Source organism: Pan troglodytes, chromosome 7, assembly GCF_028858775.2.
Source record: "Pan troglodytes isolate AG18354 chromosome 7, NHGRI_mPanTro3-v2.0_pri, whole genome shotgun sequence".
In the NCBI taxonomy this organism is placed as follows: domain Eukaryota; kingdom Metazoa; phylum Chordata; class Mammalia; order Primates; family Hominidae; genus Pan; species Pan troglodytes.
Window position 1 is genome coordinate 93,333,610 of NC_072405.2, and position 16,000 is coordinate 93,349,609.

Consider the following 16,000-nt stretch of genomic DNA (forward strand, 5'->3'; position numbering starts at 1 on the left):
AGCTTTGGTCTTTTTGCTTAGGATTATCTTGGCAATGTGGGCTCTTTTTTGGTTCCATATGAACTTTAAAGTAGTTTTTTCCAATTCTGTGAAGAAAGTTATTGGTAGCTTGATGGGGATGGCATTGAATCTATAAATTACCTTGGGCAGTATGGCCATTTTCACTGTATTGATTCTTCCTATCCATGAGCATGGAATGCACTTCCATTTGCTTGTGTCCTCTTTTATTTTGTTGAGCAGTGGTTTGTAGTTCTCCTTGAAGAGGTCCTTCACATCCCTTGTAAATTGGATTCCTAGGTATTTTATTCTCTTTGAAGCAATTGTGAATGGGAGTTCACTCATGATTTGACTCTCTGTTATTGGTGTATAGGAATGCTTGTGATTTTTGCACATTGATTTTGTATCCTAACAGTTTGCCGCAGTTGTTTATCAGCTTAAGGAGAGTTTGGGCTGAGACAATGGGGTTTTCTAAATGTACAATCATGTCATCTGCAAACAGGGACAATTTGACTTCCTCTTTTCCTAATTGAATACCCTTTACTTCCTTCTTCTGCCTGATTGCCCTGGCCAGAACTTCCAACACTATGTTGAATCAGAGTGGTGAAAGAGGGCATCCCTGTCTTGTGCCAGTTTTCAAAGGGAATGCTTCCAGTTTTTGCCCATTCAGTATGATATTAGCTGTGGGTTTGTCATAGATAGCTCTTATTATTTTGAGATACGTCCCATCAATACCCAATTTATTGAGAGTTTTTAGCATGAAGGGCTGTTGAATTTTGTCAAAGGCCTTTTCTGCATCCATTGAGATGATCATGTGGCTTTTGTCTTTGGTTCTGTTTATATGCTGGATTACGTTTATTGATTTGCATATGTTGAACCAGCCTTGCATCCCAGGGATGAAGCCCACTTGATCATGGTGGATAAGCTTTTTGATGTGCTGCTGGATTTGGTTTGCCATTATTGTATTGAGGATTTTTGCATCAATGTTCGTCAGGGATGTTGGTCTAAAATTCCCTTTTTTTGTTGTGTCTCTGCCAGGCTTTGGTATCAGGATGATGCTGGCCTCATAAAATGAGTTAGGGAGGATTCCTTCTTTTTCTATTGATTGGAATAGTTTCAGAAGGCATGGTACTAGCTCCTCCTTTTACCTCTGGTAGGATTCGGCGGCGAATCCGTCTGGTCCTGGACGTTTTTTAGTTGGTAGGCTATTAATTATTGCCTCAATTTCAGAGCCTGTTATTGGTCTATTCAGAGATTCAACTTCTTCCTGGTTTAGTCTTGGGAGAGTGTATGTGTCGAGGAATTCATCCATTTCTTCTAGATTTTCTAGTTTATTTGCGTAGAGGTGTTTATAGTATTCTCTGATGGTATTTTGTATTTCTGTGGGATCAGTGGTGGTATCCCCTTTATCAGTTTTTATTGCGTCTATTTGATTCGTCTCTCTTTTCTTCTTTATTAGTCTTGCTAGCGGTCTATCAATTTTGTTGATCCTTTCAAAAAACCAGCTCCTGGATTCATTGATTTTTTGATGGTTTTTTTTTTTGTCTCTATTTCCTTCAGTTCTGCTCTGACCTTAGTTATTTCTTGCCTTCTGCTAGCTTTTGAATGTGTTTGCTCTTGCTTCTCTAGTTCTTTTAATTGTGATGTTAGGGTGTCAATTTTGGATCTTTCCTGCTTTCTCTTGTGGGCATTTAGTGCTATAAATTTCCCTCTACACACTGCTTTGAATGTGTCCCAGAGATTCTGGTATGTTGTGTCTCTGTTCTCGTTGATTTCAAAGACCATCTTTATTTCTGCCTTCATTTTGTTATGTACCCAGTAGTCATTCAGGAGCAGGTTTTTCAGTTTCCATGTAGTTGAGCGGTTTTGAGTGAGTTTCTTAATCCTGAGTTCTAGTTTGATTGCACTGTGGTCTGAGAGACAGTTTGTTATAATTTCTGTTATTTTACATTTGCTAAGGAGTGCTTTACTTCCAACTATGTGGTCAATTTTGGAATAGGTGTGGTGTGGTGCTGAAAAGAATGTATATTCTGTTGATTTGGGGTGGAGAGTTCTGTAGATGTCTATTAGGTCTGCTTGGTGCAGAGCTGAGTTCAATTCCTGGATATCTTTGTTAACTTTCTGTCTCGTTGGTCTGTCTAATGTTGACAGTGGGGTGTTAAAGTCTCCCATTATTATAGTGTGGGAGTCTAAGTCTATTTGTAGGTCTCTAAGGACTTGCTTTATGAATCTGGGTGCTCCTGTATTGGGTGCATATAAGATTCATACTTGTTCAATGGATGTTGAAAGATACCAGATTTGCATGGTTAGCACAACTACATCTAAACAGCACTGGGGCTGAGATTAGAAGCTTTTGTGTAGCAGCTGGGTTTTTTTGTTTTATTGTTTTGTTTTTGGTTTTGGTTTTGGTTTTGGTTTTGAGACTGGGTCTCACTCTGTCACCCAGGCTGGAGTGCAGTGGCACGATCCCGGTTCACTGCAACCTCCGCCTCCTGGTTTCAAGCGATTCTCCTGCCACATCCTCCTGAGTTGCTGGGATTATAGGCATGTGCCACCATGCCCAGCGAATTCTGTATATTAAGTAGAGACCAAGTTTCACTATATTAGCCAGACTGATCTCGAACTCCCGATCAGGAACTCTCGATCCCTCAGGTGATCCACCCACCTCAGCCTCCCAAAGTGGTGGGATTACAGGCGTTGAGCCATGCCTGGCTGTAGCTGGTATGTTTTTGATCAGAGCATGGTAAAAAAATGCTGCTGAGGATTGCTTGGAAGACGTAAATAAGATCATTAACTATTACACCAAATTCAGCACTACTCACTGCTAACGTGACACAACTGAGCCCTGAAGGCTTTCAAATGAAAACACATCTTTTCATTGGAATCCTAACCTTTTATGGAGTTGTTAATAACCACTTCACAAAAAAGACTTCAACATTATAAAATAATAATAGTAATTGTCATTTACTGAATACGTGATACTTGTGCCAAGTTACTGTGCTGACCATTTATGTTTATTTGATAAATATTTATTGAGTACCCACTATGAATTAGGATGAGGAAGATGATCACTGCCTTCAAGGAGCATATAATCAAATATAAACAGATATGCCCAAGGCAATGATAAGGAGACTCAGTGGGAATTGTGAAAGCACCGACTAGCCTGAGGTAAAGCTTTCTGGAAAAGTTTTTGATTGAGCTCCATATTAAAGAAATTAGAAGATTGCATTTGAAGATGAAGAGAAATGACATCCTAAGCAATGAATTTGTGTGGACAAAAGCATTGATGAGAAAACACTATCTGTGTTCAAGGAACTACAAAGAAGTTGGTATTTGAAAGGTCAGAACTGAGAAGACCTGAGGCTGGAAAGGTATGCAGAGTTCAAATCACGCAAGAATTGGCATGACATTTTAAGATACCCAAACTTTTTTCTGTAGGTGAGAGAAGTCAATCAAGACTTTGAAAGGCCATACATGGCATATATGCATACCTTACATACATGTCAGGGTACAGTTTGTATTTATGAGGATGTATTAGTTCAGGCTGCCCTGTCAAATTGTCATAGATTGGGAAGTTTAAGCAACAGCAATTTATTTTTTGCACAGTTTAGGAGGTAGAGAAATCAATCATCCAGGGGCTGGCAAAGCAAGTTTTACCTGAGGCCTCCTCTCAGCTGGTAGGCAGTCGCCATCTTGCTGTGTGCTCATGTGACTTCTTTGTGGGAGCAAAGAGAGAGCAAGCTCTCTGGTGTCTTTCCTTATGAAGGCACTAATCCTATTATGAGGATTCTACCCTCATGACCTCGTCTAACTCATTACCTCCCAAAGGCCCCATTTCCAAATACAATCACATTGGAGGCTGGGGTTTTGACATGGGAATGTATTGAGACACAAACATTGAGTCCATAACAGGGGAGAAGGAAAGAAACAGAAGAGCAGCTGTGAGGTGAAATCAGTGGGTTTGAGTGGTCAATTGATTGATTGATTGATTGATTGTAGCTCAGAGAGAAGATACAGTCTACTTTTTTCTCTACCCATTGTAACCCATCAACTCTATGCCACCAGGTGAGGCTACTGCACTAGTCTTCATCCTAGTTCCCTTCCTGCTCTTTACCCAACCCCCACCATCATCTCCACTACCAGCCCTCATTCCACCACCCTCCTCAGCACTATTCAGCTCCTTTCTAGTACCTGATTCTCTCCCAATTTAGGACATTTGCACATTCTAGTGGAGAAAATAGGTAAGTATACAAGTAAATGCAACTCAGTATGCTAAGTACTACTGAATCACAGAAGTTACTAATGGTAGTATAGTCAGTTCTGTTATAAATATGACATACATGTTCCTGAAAAATTATCACACCATGTAGAATTACACAATTTAAAAAACACAGGGCTAATGATAAAATGGGCTTGGAGTTCAGCATTCAAAAATTTTGTCACTGCCATATTTTTAAAAATAAGAATCTAATGAAAATAACAGTGTTTGTGTGTGTGTGAATAGTTAAGAAACACATAAATGATACAATAATGTGGGTATTTTTACCATAAAATCTGGTTTGCTTTTGAAAGTGAGTATTAAAAGGGTTGCAGCTTGTGAATTATTAGGAAGTAGGAGGACGGTGAGCTGAAATCAGAGGAAAGGTTGTATTAGGTGCAGATAGGTGTGGCTTATAAAACACCCAGTGAATGGAGAGAGCTGGTGCATGTTTGTGGTATGTGTGGATTAGGGTACATTTTGTGTATCTCCACTTAGCTTGGACACAGCTGGTGCAGTTTTTTTGCATTCCCCCTATGTTTCTCATGGAGGAAATCATGCATAAGCAACCTTAATTTTTTTCTTTATATCAATTCCTTTAGAACAAATTTACTTTTTCAATACAGGCATTATAGCAAAACTGACAATAATTGTGCCTTGAACAGTTGGAAAAATTATCACAAAAGTGGTGAAGTAAACTGAGCCTTCTAACATGAAAAGCTATATATCAGCAGAAAAGAGGAAAGGGAACCAGGCCAAGGAAACAACATGTATAGAGGGGACCAAGTGTGAAAGAGAACATCATGTTTGGCAAACTGCCAGCATGTTATTTAGCTATATTAATACATCATATTGTTTGTTTGTTTGTTTGTTTGTTTTGAGACTGGGTCCAGCTCTGTCGCCCAACCTGGAGTGCAATGGTGCAATCTCAGTTCACTGCAACCTCCACCTCCCAGGTTCAAGCAATTCTCCTGCCTCAGCCTCCTGAGTGGTTGGGATTACAGGTGCATGCCACCATGCCCAGCTAATTTTTCTATTTTTAGTAGAGACTGGGTTTCACCATGTTGGCCAGGCTGGTCTCAAACTCCTGACCTCAAATGATCCTCCCATCTCGGCCTCCCAAAGTGCTGGGATTTTAGGCATGAACCACCACACCCAACCATTACATCATAATGTTTTTAAAAGTTTTATCAAACATATTTTCATCATCGTAAGTGTTGTAATTCACTTCCTTTTCCAACATTTGATTCTTTATTTCTTATTCCCCCCAATGACGGGAAAAATAATTTGACTTCATTTGATGTCTAAAACCTTCATTTAATATATGTGCCTTTCTTTTTATGTAACCCACCTAATAACATGGCAACATTGTAAAAATTTCAAATACTTTCACTCTAACTGAATTAACTTTGCCTTGATATTAAATATTACAAATAGTCTTTCCATGTTAGAAAATATCTTTCGCATACTTTGAAATAACAAAAATGGCAACTTCATGAATTCTAATCCAGGGGTAATCATGTTTTCATTTTTTGTGTTCTGATATATTACAAACTTGATGGTTTAAATTAATGTTAATTAGAATTTTTAATTCAGCCAAAGAAATATTGTTCCTTGAGGTTTAACCTATTCTATTTCAAGATAACAAAATACAAAATGTATTCTTATATTACATGGATTCATTAAATCAATTAACAGTCACTTATTAAATGCCTACCATATGCATAAAATGATCTTAGGGTCTATGAGTCTATTTCATTTCATTTCATGTCTTATAATTTCCAATGTTCCCTCTTGTTGAGTATTGTATATCTGTACTCAGAACACTCTTGATAGAAGCACATCGAATGGGAAAAAATACCCGAGTGAAAACAACATTATTATTTCGCTCAACTGATTAGGTTAATTGATTTCCTGATAGACGTAGGCCTTATTCCACATGGATGATCAAATTTATTATAGTTTCCGATCCTTTGAGAACACTGAAATCTAAGTTTTACAGTAACTTACTGCTTTATATAGACAAGTATCTTGTTTAGCTCAGTTACTTGAAACACAAAAAAATTGTAATAATTTTAAAAATGTGTTGCATAATTGGCAAAATTACTGAACCTATTCAAACTACTTGTAGTACACTGAATTTTTTAGGGTTCCATGAAGTACTCTACAGAAGTTTTCTAGAAACTTCTTTTATTTTCTGCAAAAATTCTGTAATTTTTTTTGTTTGGGGTATTCAGTCTCTCACTACATCTTGAAGACAGTTGTGTCATTGAAATTGCTAAGATTGTTAATGTAATGACTCTTATAATGCAAGCTCTGTTAGGTAAATCCTTTGATTCTTATTTTTATTTCTCATGATCCCATCCACCTTTTTGCTCAGTTCATTTTTTGGGCACTTTACAGACAGAAATAATATGAGAAAGATAATATACTCATAATCAGTTAATTCTACTCTTTTGGGGGATAAATAAAAGAAAAAGAATTTAAATGGACAAATGGACACTCAAAGTATTTCATTTATTTAATTTCTCCCCCAATTGCCATTGATGAACTAAGCTACTTCTCACTCCTCATAGTTTTTTTTTCTTTAACTTCAGAATGCATATTTGTAATACGAAACAATACTGGATAAGACTTGCCTTTCTGTGTTAAATAATATGTAATATTCATCAGTATAGAATTTATTTGGAAGAGGCCTTGGAATTCCATAATCTAGAATGTTAGGTGACAAAATAACAGGATACAAATAAAGGCAAATATGTATCCAATAAGATAATTTCAAAATATACTACAATGTTGTAGTAATCAAAACAGCCTGATGCTGGCATAAAAACAGATATATAGATTGAAGGAACAAAAGAGAGAACCCAGAAATACAGCCACACATATGTGATCAATTAAAGTGTCCCAAGAACACACAATGGGGAAAGGATAATCACTTCAATAAGTGTTGCTGGGAAAACTGAACATCTTAATGCAGCAGAAGAAAAAAACTTGATTCTTGTTTTACCCTATATACAAAAATCAACTCAAAATTGATTAAAGATTTAAACATAAGACCTGAAACTGTAAAATTAGTAGAAAAAAACATAGGGAAAAAGCTTTTTTTACATTAATCTGGGCAATGCTTTTTTACTATAACCCCAAAAGCAAAGGCAACAAGAGTAAAAGTAGAAAAATAGGATTGCATCAAACTAAGAAGCTTCTTCACAGCAAGGGAAACAATCATGGAGTGAAGAGGCAACCTATGAAATGGGAGAAAATATTTGCAAACAATACATCTCAAAATGGGTTAATATCTAAAATACATAAGAAACTCAATAGCGAACAACAAATAATCTGATTAAGAAATGGTTAAAAGGATGTCGAAAGAATTTCTCAAGAGAAGACATACAAAGGGCCAACAGGTATATGAAAAAAAATTTCAACATCGCTAACTATCAGGAAAATGCAAATCCAAACCACAATAAGATATTAACTCATACACTATTAGACTGACTCATACACATTGGAATGACTTTTTTTCTTTTTTTTTTAAATTTATTATTATACTTTAAGTTTTAGGGTACATGTGCACAATGTTCAGGTTAGTTACATATGTATACATGTGCCATGCTGGTGTGCTGCCCCCACTAACTCGTCATCTAGCATTAGGTATATCTCCCAATGCTATCCCTCCTCCCCCCGGCCCCATAACAGTCCCCAGAGTGTGATGTTCCCCTTCCTGAGTCCATGTGTTCTCATTGTTCAATTCCCACCTATGAGTGAGAATATGTGGTGTTTGGTTTTTTGTTCTTGCGATAGGTTACTGAGAATGATGATTTCCAATTTCATCCATGTCCCTACAAAGGACATGAACTCATCATTTTTATGGCTGCATAGTATTCCATGGTGTATATGTGCCACATTTTCTTAATCCAGTCTATCATTGTTGGACATTTGGGTTGGTTCCAAGTCTTTGCTATTGTGAATAGTGCCGCAATAAACATACGTGTGCATGTGTCTTTATAGCAGCATGATTTATAATCCTTTGGGTATATACCCAGTAATGGGATGGCTGGGTCAAATGGTATTTCTAGTTCTAGATCCCTGAGGAATCACCACACTGACTTCCACAAGGGTTGAACTAGTTTACAGTCCCACCAACAGTGTAAAAGTGTTCCTATTTCTCCACATCTTCTCCAGCACCTGTTGTTTCCTGACTTTTTAATGTTTGCCATTCTAACTGGTGTGAGATGATATCTCATTATGGTTGTGATTTGCATTTCTCTGATGGCCAGTGATGGTGAGCATTTTTTCATGTGCTTTTTGGAATGACTATTTTCAAAAAGACAAAAGATAGCAAGTGTCATCAAGTGTGGGAAAAAAAGCAGTTTTACAGTTGATGTGAATATAAATTGGTACAGCCCTGATGGAACAGTATTGAGGTTCCTCAAAAAATTAAATCTGGAACTGCTACATCATCCAGCAATTACACTACTTGTATATTGAAAGGAAATGAAATCAGTATGTGGAAATATCATCACTCCTCTGTTCATTGTAGCATTATTCACAATATCCAAGATATGAAATCAACCTAAGTTTCCATCAGCGAATGAATGGATAAAGAAAATGTGGCACATATAAATACAGTGGAATATTATTGAGCCTTAAAAAATGGAGGAAATCTTGTCTTTTATAACCACATGGATGTATTTAGAGGACATGATGCTAAATTAAATAAGCGAGGCACAGAAAGACAAATACTACATGATCTCATTTACATGTGGAATCTAAAAAAATCAAATCCATAAAAGCAGATAATAGGATGGTAGTTGGCAGGGGCTGAAGAATGGGAGAAATTGGAAGATATTGGTCAAAGAATATAAAGTTGCAGTTTTGCAGGATGAATAAGTTTGGGAGACCTAACCTACAGAATGGTGGCTATAGCTAGTGCTGGGAGAGTAGACCTTAAGTGGTCTCATCACACAAAAATGGTAATGGATGTGTTAAGTGGCTTCATTATGATAATCATTTCTTAATTTTTATGTATATCAAAACATATACAATTATAAATTGTAAATATATACAATTTTTATCTGTTAATTATACTTCAATAAAGTTAGAAAATTCAAAAACAAAAAAATTTAAAAATAAATTTATAAGGTAAAAGAACTATTGTTTTTAATAAAATTAACTTTCTCACATGCATATAACATAGAAATAGAAATCCATCTTTAAGTCTTATAGCCAAATATTAAATATTTTAAATCAGAAAATTAAAGAGAAGAAAGTGGATGATAAATTCTAAAGCTGGATTATGAGGACCCAGATTTTGGAGATAATGGTGATATCATCCATTAATTCACATTTTAAAATAAATTTATCAGTGAAGCAAAGTTATAGAAATGTAACTATATAGGTGGAAAATGACATAACTACTTTCAAATGGTGGAATTGCTAATTTTTTTATCTTTGTAAGACTGATTTTTGAGATTAAAAGAAAAAGAAATCTAGCATCTCCAAGCATTTTATAGTAATAACATTTTCCAGGCAAGTCAAAGCACTGTTTGGAGAATTTCCATGTCTGGCATTTATTAAACCTAAAAGTTAAAATTACTTTCTTTAGTTTTATTAGACTACAAACATTTTGTATTGTTTGTCAGGATAACTTTATATGGGATCTAGAAATGATAAATGGGCTTGTGATGAACTCTCCTGAAGGAAAGCCAAAGGGACTTTGATTTCTGTCATATATAAAATATGGCATTCTGGTTTACAAGGAGGTTATCTTTGTCCACAGATCACTCTTGAGATAGAATCTGGGGCACTCTGGCCATCTCTGGCTATTTGCAAGTACAGATTATATTTCAGTTCTCTAAATGTTTTTGCTGGAATAAAATCTTTGCACTTTAATCATAGTTTATTTTCATCATTAAGTAGTTGAAATGACAGTGAATTGAGAAAGATTCAAAAACAAAGAGTAAGACTTCCAAATCGTTATCTGATTATATTCCTAAGGAGCTAAGCACAGCCCCATTTAATTCAAGAAAGAGCAAATGAGCACCTTCTAAACCACACATGCTGGGCTTTCTTCCTCCCCCCTCCCCTCATATCTTGTATAGAAGTGGTGAGGCCTATATCAGATGGATTCCTGGGGTGCTAGGAAAGCAATAGAAGAGAGTGAGTCCCCTGGAGGAAAGGCAGGAAAGGGATATTCCAGGTAGATAGAAAGCACATGCAAAAGAGGTGATACTAAAATAACTGGAGTGAGAAAATATAGTCCAATTTTCTCATGTGCATAGATACAAAAATCCTAAACAAGAGCAAAATATTAGCAAATCAAATGCAGTGATTCATAGAAAGTATAAAATATTATGATCACATTGGGTTTATTCTAGAAATGCAGATATGGTAAAACATTTAAAAATATACCAAAATATTTCACAATAAATGAGAAAAAATTATACATCAGTAGATATATTTGACCAAATTCAATATCCAATCATGATTTTTAAAAAAAACTTTGGAAAATTAGAATAGAAGGGATGTCTTTAATGTAACAAGTTTCTGAAAATAGAAAAACATGCACATGAGTAAAATCATGCTTAGCAATGAATTATTGAAACTTTATGCCTTGAAATGAAGAGTGAGAAAAAGATGCACATTCTCACCACTTATATTTAGTATTACACTGGATGTCACAGCCACTGAAGACAGAAATAAAAAACATCCCTATTTGTAGATAACCTGATTGAACATATAGAAAAATCAAAAACAATATGGACTGCTCAGTTAGAATTAGTTAAGAAATTCCAGAAGGTCAATATACAAAGTCATTTTTCATTCTATGTACCAGCAATAGCAATCAAACATAGAATATGAAATTTTAAAGGGGTATCACTTAGAATAGCTTTTACAATTCGAATGTTTCAGCATAAATCTAATGGAAGGTGTGTAAGACCACTACCCTGAAACCTGCAAAACCTGTTCGTGGATTTGAAGACCTAAAATATCATTTCTCACAAATTAATCTATAGATTTAGTGAAATATCTATTTCTCACAAATTAATCTATAGATTTAGTGAAATATCTATTTCAACTATTTCTGGTATTCATCCTTCTGCTGCAGAAACTGAAAAGCTAAAAATGCAAAGTATGTAGCATTATTTTGCATGTGTATGTTGTAACAGGTATGGCATAGTTCAGGATCTGGCTGTTTTTCCAAATACTTGAGTCTTGTTGGTTGTAGCAGTGACAGTGATGGCAGATTATCTGGATGTGTCAATGTGATCACAAGAATCCTTCTACTAGAGAGGAAGGAGAATCAAAGTAAGAAAAGGGAGACATGGTAATGGATCCACGAAGTGGGATGATGCACTAAGTTGAAGGAAGAGGCCATGAGCCAAGGATGGTAGGTAGCCTCTAGAAGTTAGAAAAGGCAAGCAAACAAATTATCTCCTGAAATCTTCATAAATAACATAGCCCAACCAACACCTTATTTTAAATGTCTAACTTCCAAGATCATCAGAGTAAATTTGTGTGGTTTTAAATTATCAAATTTTTGGTAATTTGTTAAAGCAACAATAGAAAACTAATACACTCATTTGATTCATAAATATTTGTAGAGCAACTAATATATCTTGGACACTGGCTGGCTGTTGGGGATAAATGTATTAGCCCATTCTGACACTGCTAAAAAGAAGTGCCTGAGACTGGGCAATTTATAAAGCAAAGAGGTTTAATTGACTCACAGTTTCGCATAGCTGGAAAGGCCTCACAAAACTTACAATCATGCAGAAGGGGAAGCAAACACGTCCTTCTTCACATGATGGCAGGAAGAAGAAATGTCAAGCAAAAGGGGAAAGCCCATTATAAAACCAACAGATCTCATGGGAACTCACTATCACAAGAACAGCATGGAAGTAACTGCCCCATGACTCAATTACCTTCCACTGGGTCCCTCCCACAACACGTGGGGATTATGGGAAAAACAATTGAAGATGAGATTTGGGTGGGGACATAGCCAAACCATATTAATATAATAGCAAATGAAAACTTGAAGAGGAGAGAATATTTTTAGACGCATTTTATGAGGCCAGCATTACTCTGATACCAAAGCCTGACAAGGGCACTACAAGAAAAAAAATTGCAGGCTGATATTCCTGATGAACATAGATGTAAAAATTCTCAACAAAATAGAAGCAAATAAAATTCAACAGCATTTTAAAAGAATCAGTGATCATTATCAAGTGGAATTCATCCCTGGGATATAAGAATCATTCAAATATGTAAATCAATAAATGTGATTCACCATATTAACATAATGAAGGAGAAAAACCATATGATCACCTCAAAGATGAAGAAAAATACATTTCACAAAATTTAACATTCTTTCATGATTAAAAAAAAAGCTCTCAACAAATTAGGTATAAAAATAATGTACCTCTACACAATAAAGGCCATATATGAGGAACCCACAGCTAACATTTAACCAATGGTGGAAAGTTGAAAGTTCTTCTATGATTAGGAACAAGAACCCCACTCTCTCCACTCCTATGCAACATAGCACTGGAAGTCCTAGCCAAAGCAATTGGGTAAGACAAAGAAATAAAAGGCATCCAGATTGGAAAGGAAGGAGTTGAATTTTCTGTTTGCAGATGACATGATCTTATATAGAGAAATCCTAAAGACTCCACCAAAAATCTGATTCATATCAGTCCATTAGAACTGATAAACAAATTCAATAAAGTTGCAGGATACAAAATCAACATGCCAAGATCAGTAGCATTCACTAACAAACTATTGGGAAAAAAAGATTAAGAAAACAATCTCGTTTACATAGCATCATAAAAAAATATATTCATGAGTAAATTTAAGCAAGGAGGTGAAACACCTGTATAATGAGAGCTATAAAACAGGGATGAAAGAAATTGTAGAAGACACAAATAAGTAGAAAAATGCCTGTGTTTATAGATTAAAAGAATTAATATTTTTTAAATGACAATTCAAAGCAATCTGTAGATTCAATGAAATACTCACCATAATTCCAATGACATTCTCCACAGAAATAGAAAAAGCAATCCTAAAATATGTATGGAACCACAAAAGACCTTGAATAGCCAAGGTAATCTTGAACAAAAAGAACACAGCTGGAAGCATCATTTTACCTAATTTTAAAATAATTACAAAGCTATAGTAATCAAAGTGGCATGGTACTGTCATAAAACCGGACACATTTGCCAATAAATTATTGTCTTGTGATATGTTCTAATCTAACCAGAAACACTGGAATAGGCTGTTTGTTTTTTGTATATGTTGTATTTGATACGTGTTTTGAACATCTACATGGGTATAGCCAGTAATAATAGCTAACACTATACTTGTCATTATTCTAAGTACTTTTTATGTATTAACTCATTTAATTCTTGTAACAGTCCTGTAAATATATAATAGTTGAGGAAACATTTATAGATGAGGAAACTCTGGTATGAAAATATGAAGTATAATTAACGTCAGATATTAACTAATATCAAGAAGAATTAGGATTAACCAGAAATGCCTTGATTTGGTATTTTTATTATAAAAGTTTTCTTTTTTCCATTTTCTGAAGCCATATTGATTAATCACTGTTTCTTGATAATGTGTCAGGTCTTTACACATATGTTTCAGCAGTTTATTTTTATTTTGAGTAATTTTTTCAGCTGTCACTAACCTGTTCATGTCATGGGCACCAACTCACAAACATACATCTCAGCTTACATTTTTATAATATCCTCTAAGACATAAGTAATTTATTCTGCTTCTGCTGAAAATTTCCAAAATGTCATGCCCAGTGATCTGCATGGAATTACTTCTTGTCATATATTTATTGACATATTACAGGGTTTTCTATCACCACTGACTGCCACTTTTCAAAACTAGAACCATTATTTCAAGTGTCAGGGTACTGGTTATATTCATTCTCTTTGATATAAACATATTTTAACTGGTAGTTTTATAGAAATGTTATTTTTGAAAACCTTATGAATCACATATCTATTATAAGCAAAATTTTAAGATTAAGATGATGGCTATTTTATCTTTGTCCCCTTGTATCTTGGACAAGTATATACTTAGTATTTGTTGCATGAAGTAATGAGGTATAGAATTCTATTTACTAATTATTGTGTTCTTAATCTGAGTAATGAGAAATTGTTTGCACCATGATTACAAATTGGTAGCAAACTTAGCAAACAAAAATGTATCAACATTATTTGTTGAACACCAATTATGTATCATCATGCTGTTCTTAAATCAACATAGTCCACTGAACTTTCTACCCCTCTCAGTAATTCTCTCACTAATGCTTAATTATTGTTACCCATGACTCCATTCTTTAAACACTCCTAATACAGCACTCATTCCCTCAGCCTCAGAGAAGAGTGGACCACTCATTGTCAAGGGCCATTTTTTTCAATACACTGTCAAAGGACCACAAATCTGCTATGAACAGGATGATGAATCACATGAATGAATATATTCTGTAAGTTTGTGATCACTTGATTAGTGTCAGTATTCCCCAATAAAATAAAAGCTATATGAACAATCATGTCTGTTTTTACTTAGCATTACATCAACCAGATGACAAAATTTAAGTGCACAAGGTATATTATTTAAAAAACTGAAGTTAAGTTCATTTAATTTAAATGAGGGATCATATGTTAAATCCTAAATGTTATAATTTGAAAAAAAAAGGTTAATCTTATCCAGATGGGAACATAGCTATTTATGCTACTGAAAACACATGTGATCATCAACCCAAGAAAAAGGCAACCATAAAAAAGAAATTGTTTTCCTCATCGAATCAAGATTAGGTAGTCACAAGCTGAAATCTTTGTTCCTTCTTTGTTATACTATTTTCCTACAAACGTTTCTTTAAATGGTCTTAGAAGCTGGGAGCCAAAGGTTTTTAAAATTGAATAATCACCTTTTCACATGCTGTATTTGTGTTCATATTTTGTGAATCCTCTAATGATTCATTTAAGTATTTACTGCATTCTCCAGGTGGGCTTTCTATAGCTTTCCAAGGCATGATTTAAAAATATTAAAAATAATACAAGATTTTGTGTTTGCCAAACTAAAGAAGTTTTGAAAATAAAATGTGAGACTCTTTTTTCCCACCATAATTTCTGTTTCTGTATCTAAGGCCGTTTAAGTAAACATCTAAAAACGGTCTTTATAATGGTAAGAGAATCATGAATTTCATTTACATATTTACTGTTCACATACTGCTGTGCTGGTAATGGCAAATGCAGAGTTTATTCAAATAGTTGTCTTTGAAACATATATAAGAGGTCAAAGAATATCCAGGTGGTTCTGAGCCCTTTAGCAGACACAAATACACACAAAATGAGGATTTGAGATGGATTTCTGAAATGCCCTTGGGCTATGTAATGCTAAATTATACCTGAAAATTCATTCTATTCAACTCAGCAGGCTGAAGTAGCTCATCAATGTGGTGTAATTATAACTAAATAGGAACAGGAAAGGAATTAGGAGGACAGGATTGCTGTGTATAATACTTTTGTAGACAGGCTGAAATGAATTCTATTAATATATAATATTTTATGCAAATTTTAAATTGGAAATAATTAGAAATTTTGGAGTAAAAATGTTGATATTATTCTTAGAAACAAAAATATGCTGAATATGATCCATAAATCGAAATTGATATTTTTTAAAGCCCATAAAGAGTTACTTATCATAGTATTGGTCTTTGTCTAT

General features: G+C 34.8%; 1 protein-coding gene across 31 annotated transcripts in view; it reads left to right on the plus strand.

The window, feature by feature from the left end:
• RALYL (RALY RNA binding protein like) overlaps window positions 1-16,000 on the plus strand; it is a 730,553-nt gene that overhangs the window by 490,883 nt on the left and 223,670 nt on the right. The gene's annotated exons all lie outside the window — the stretch shown is intronic.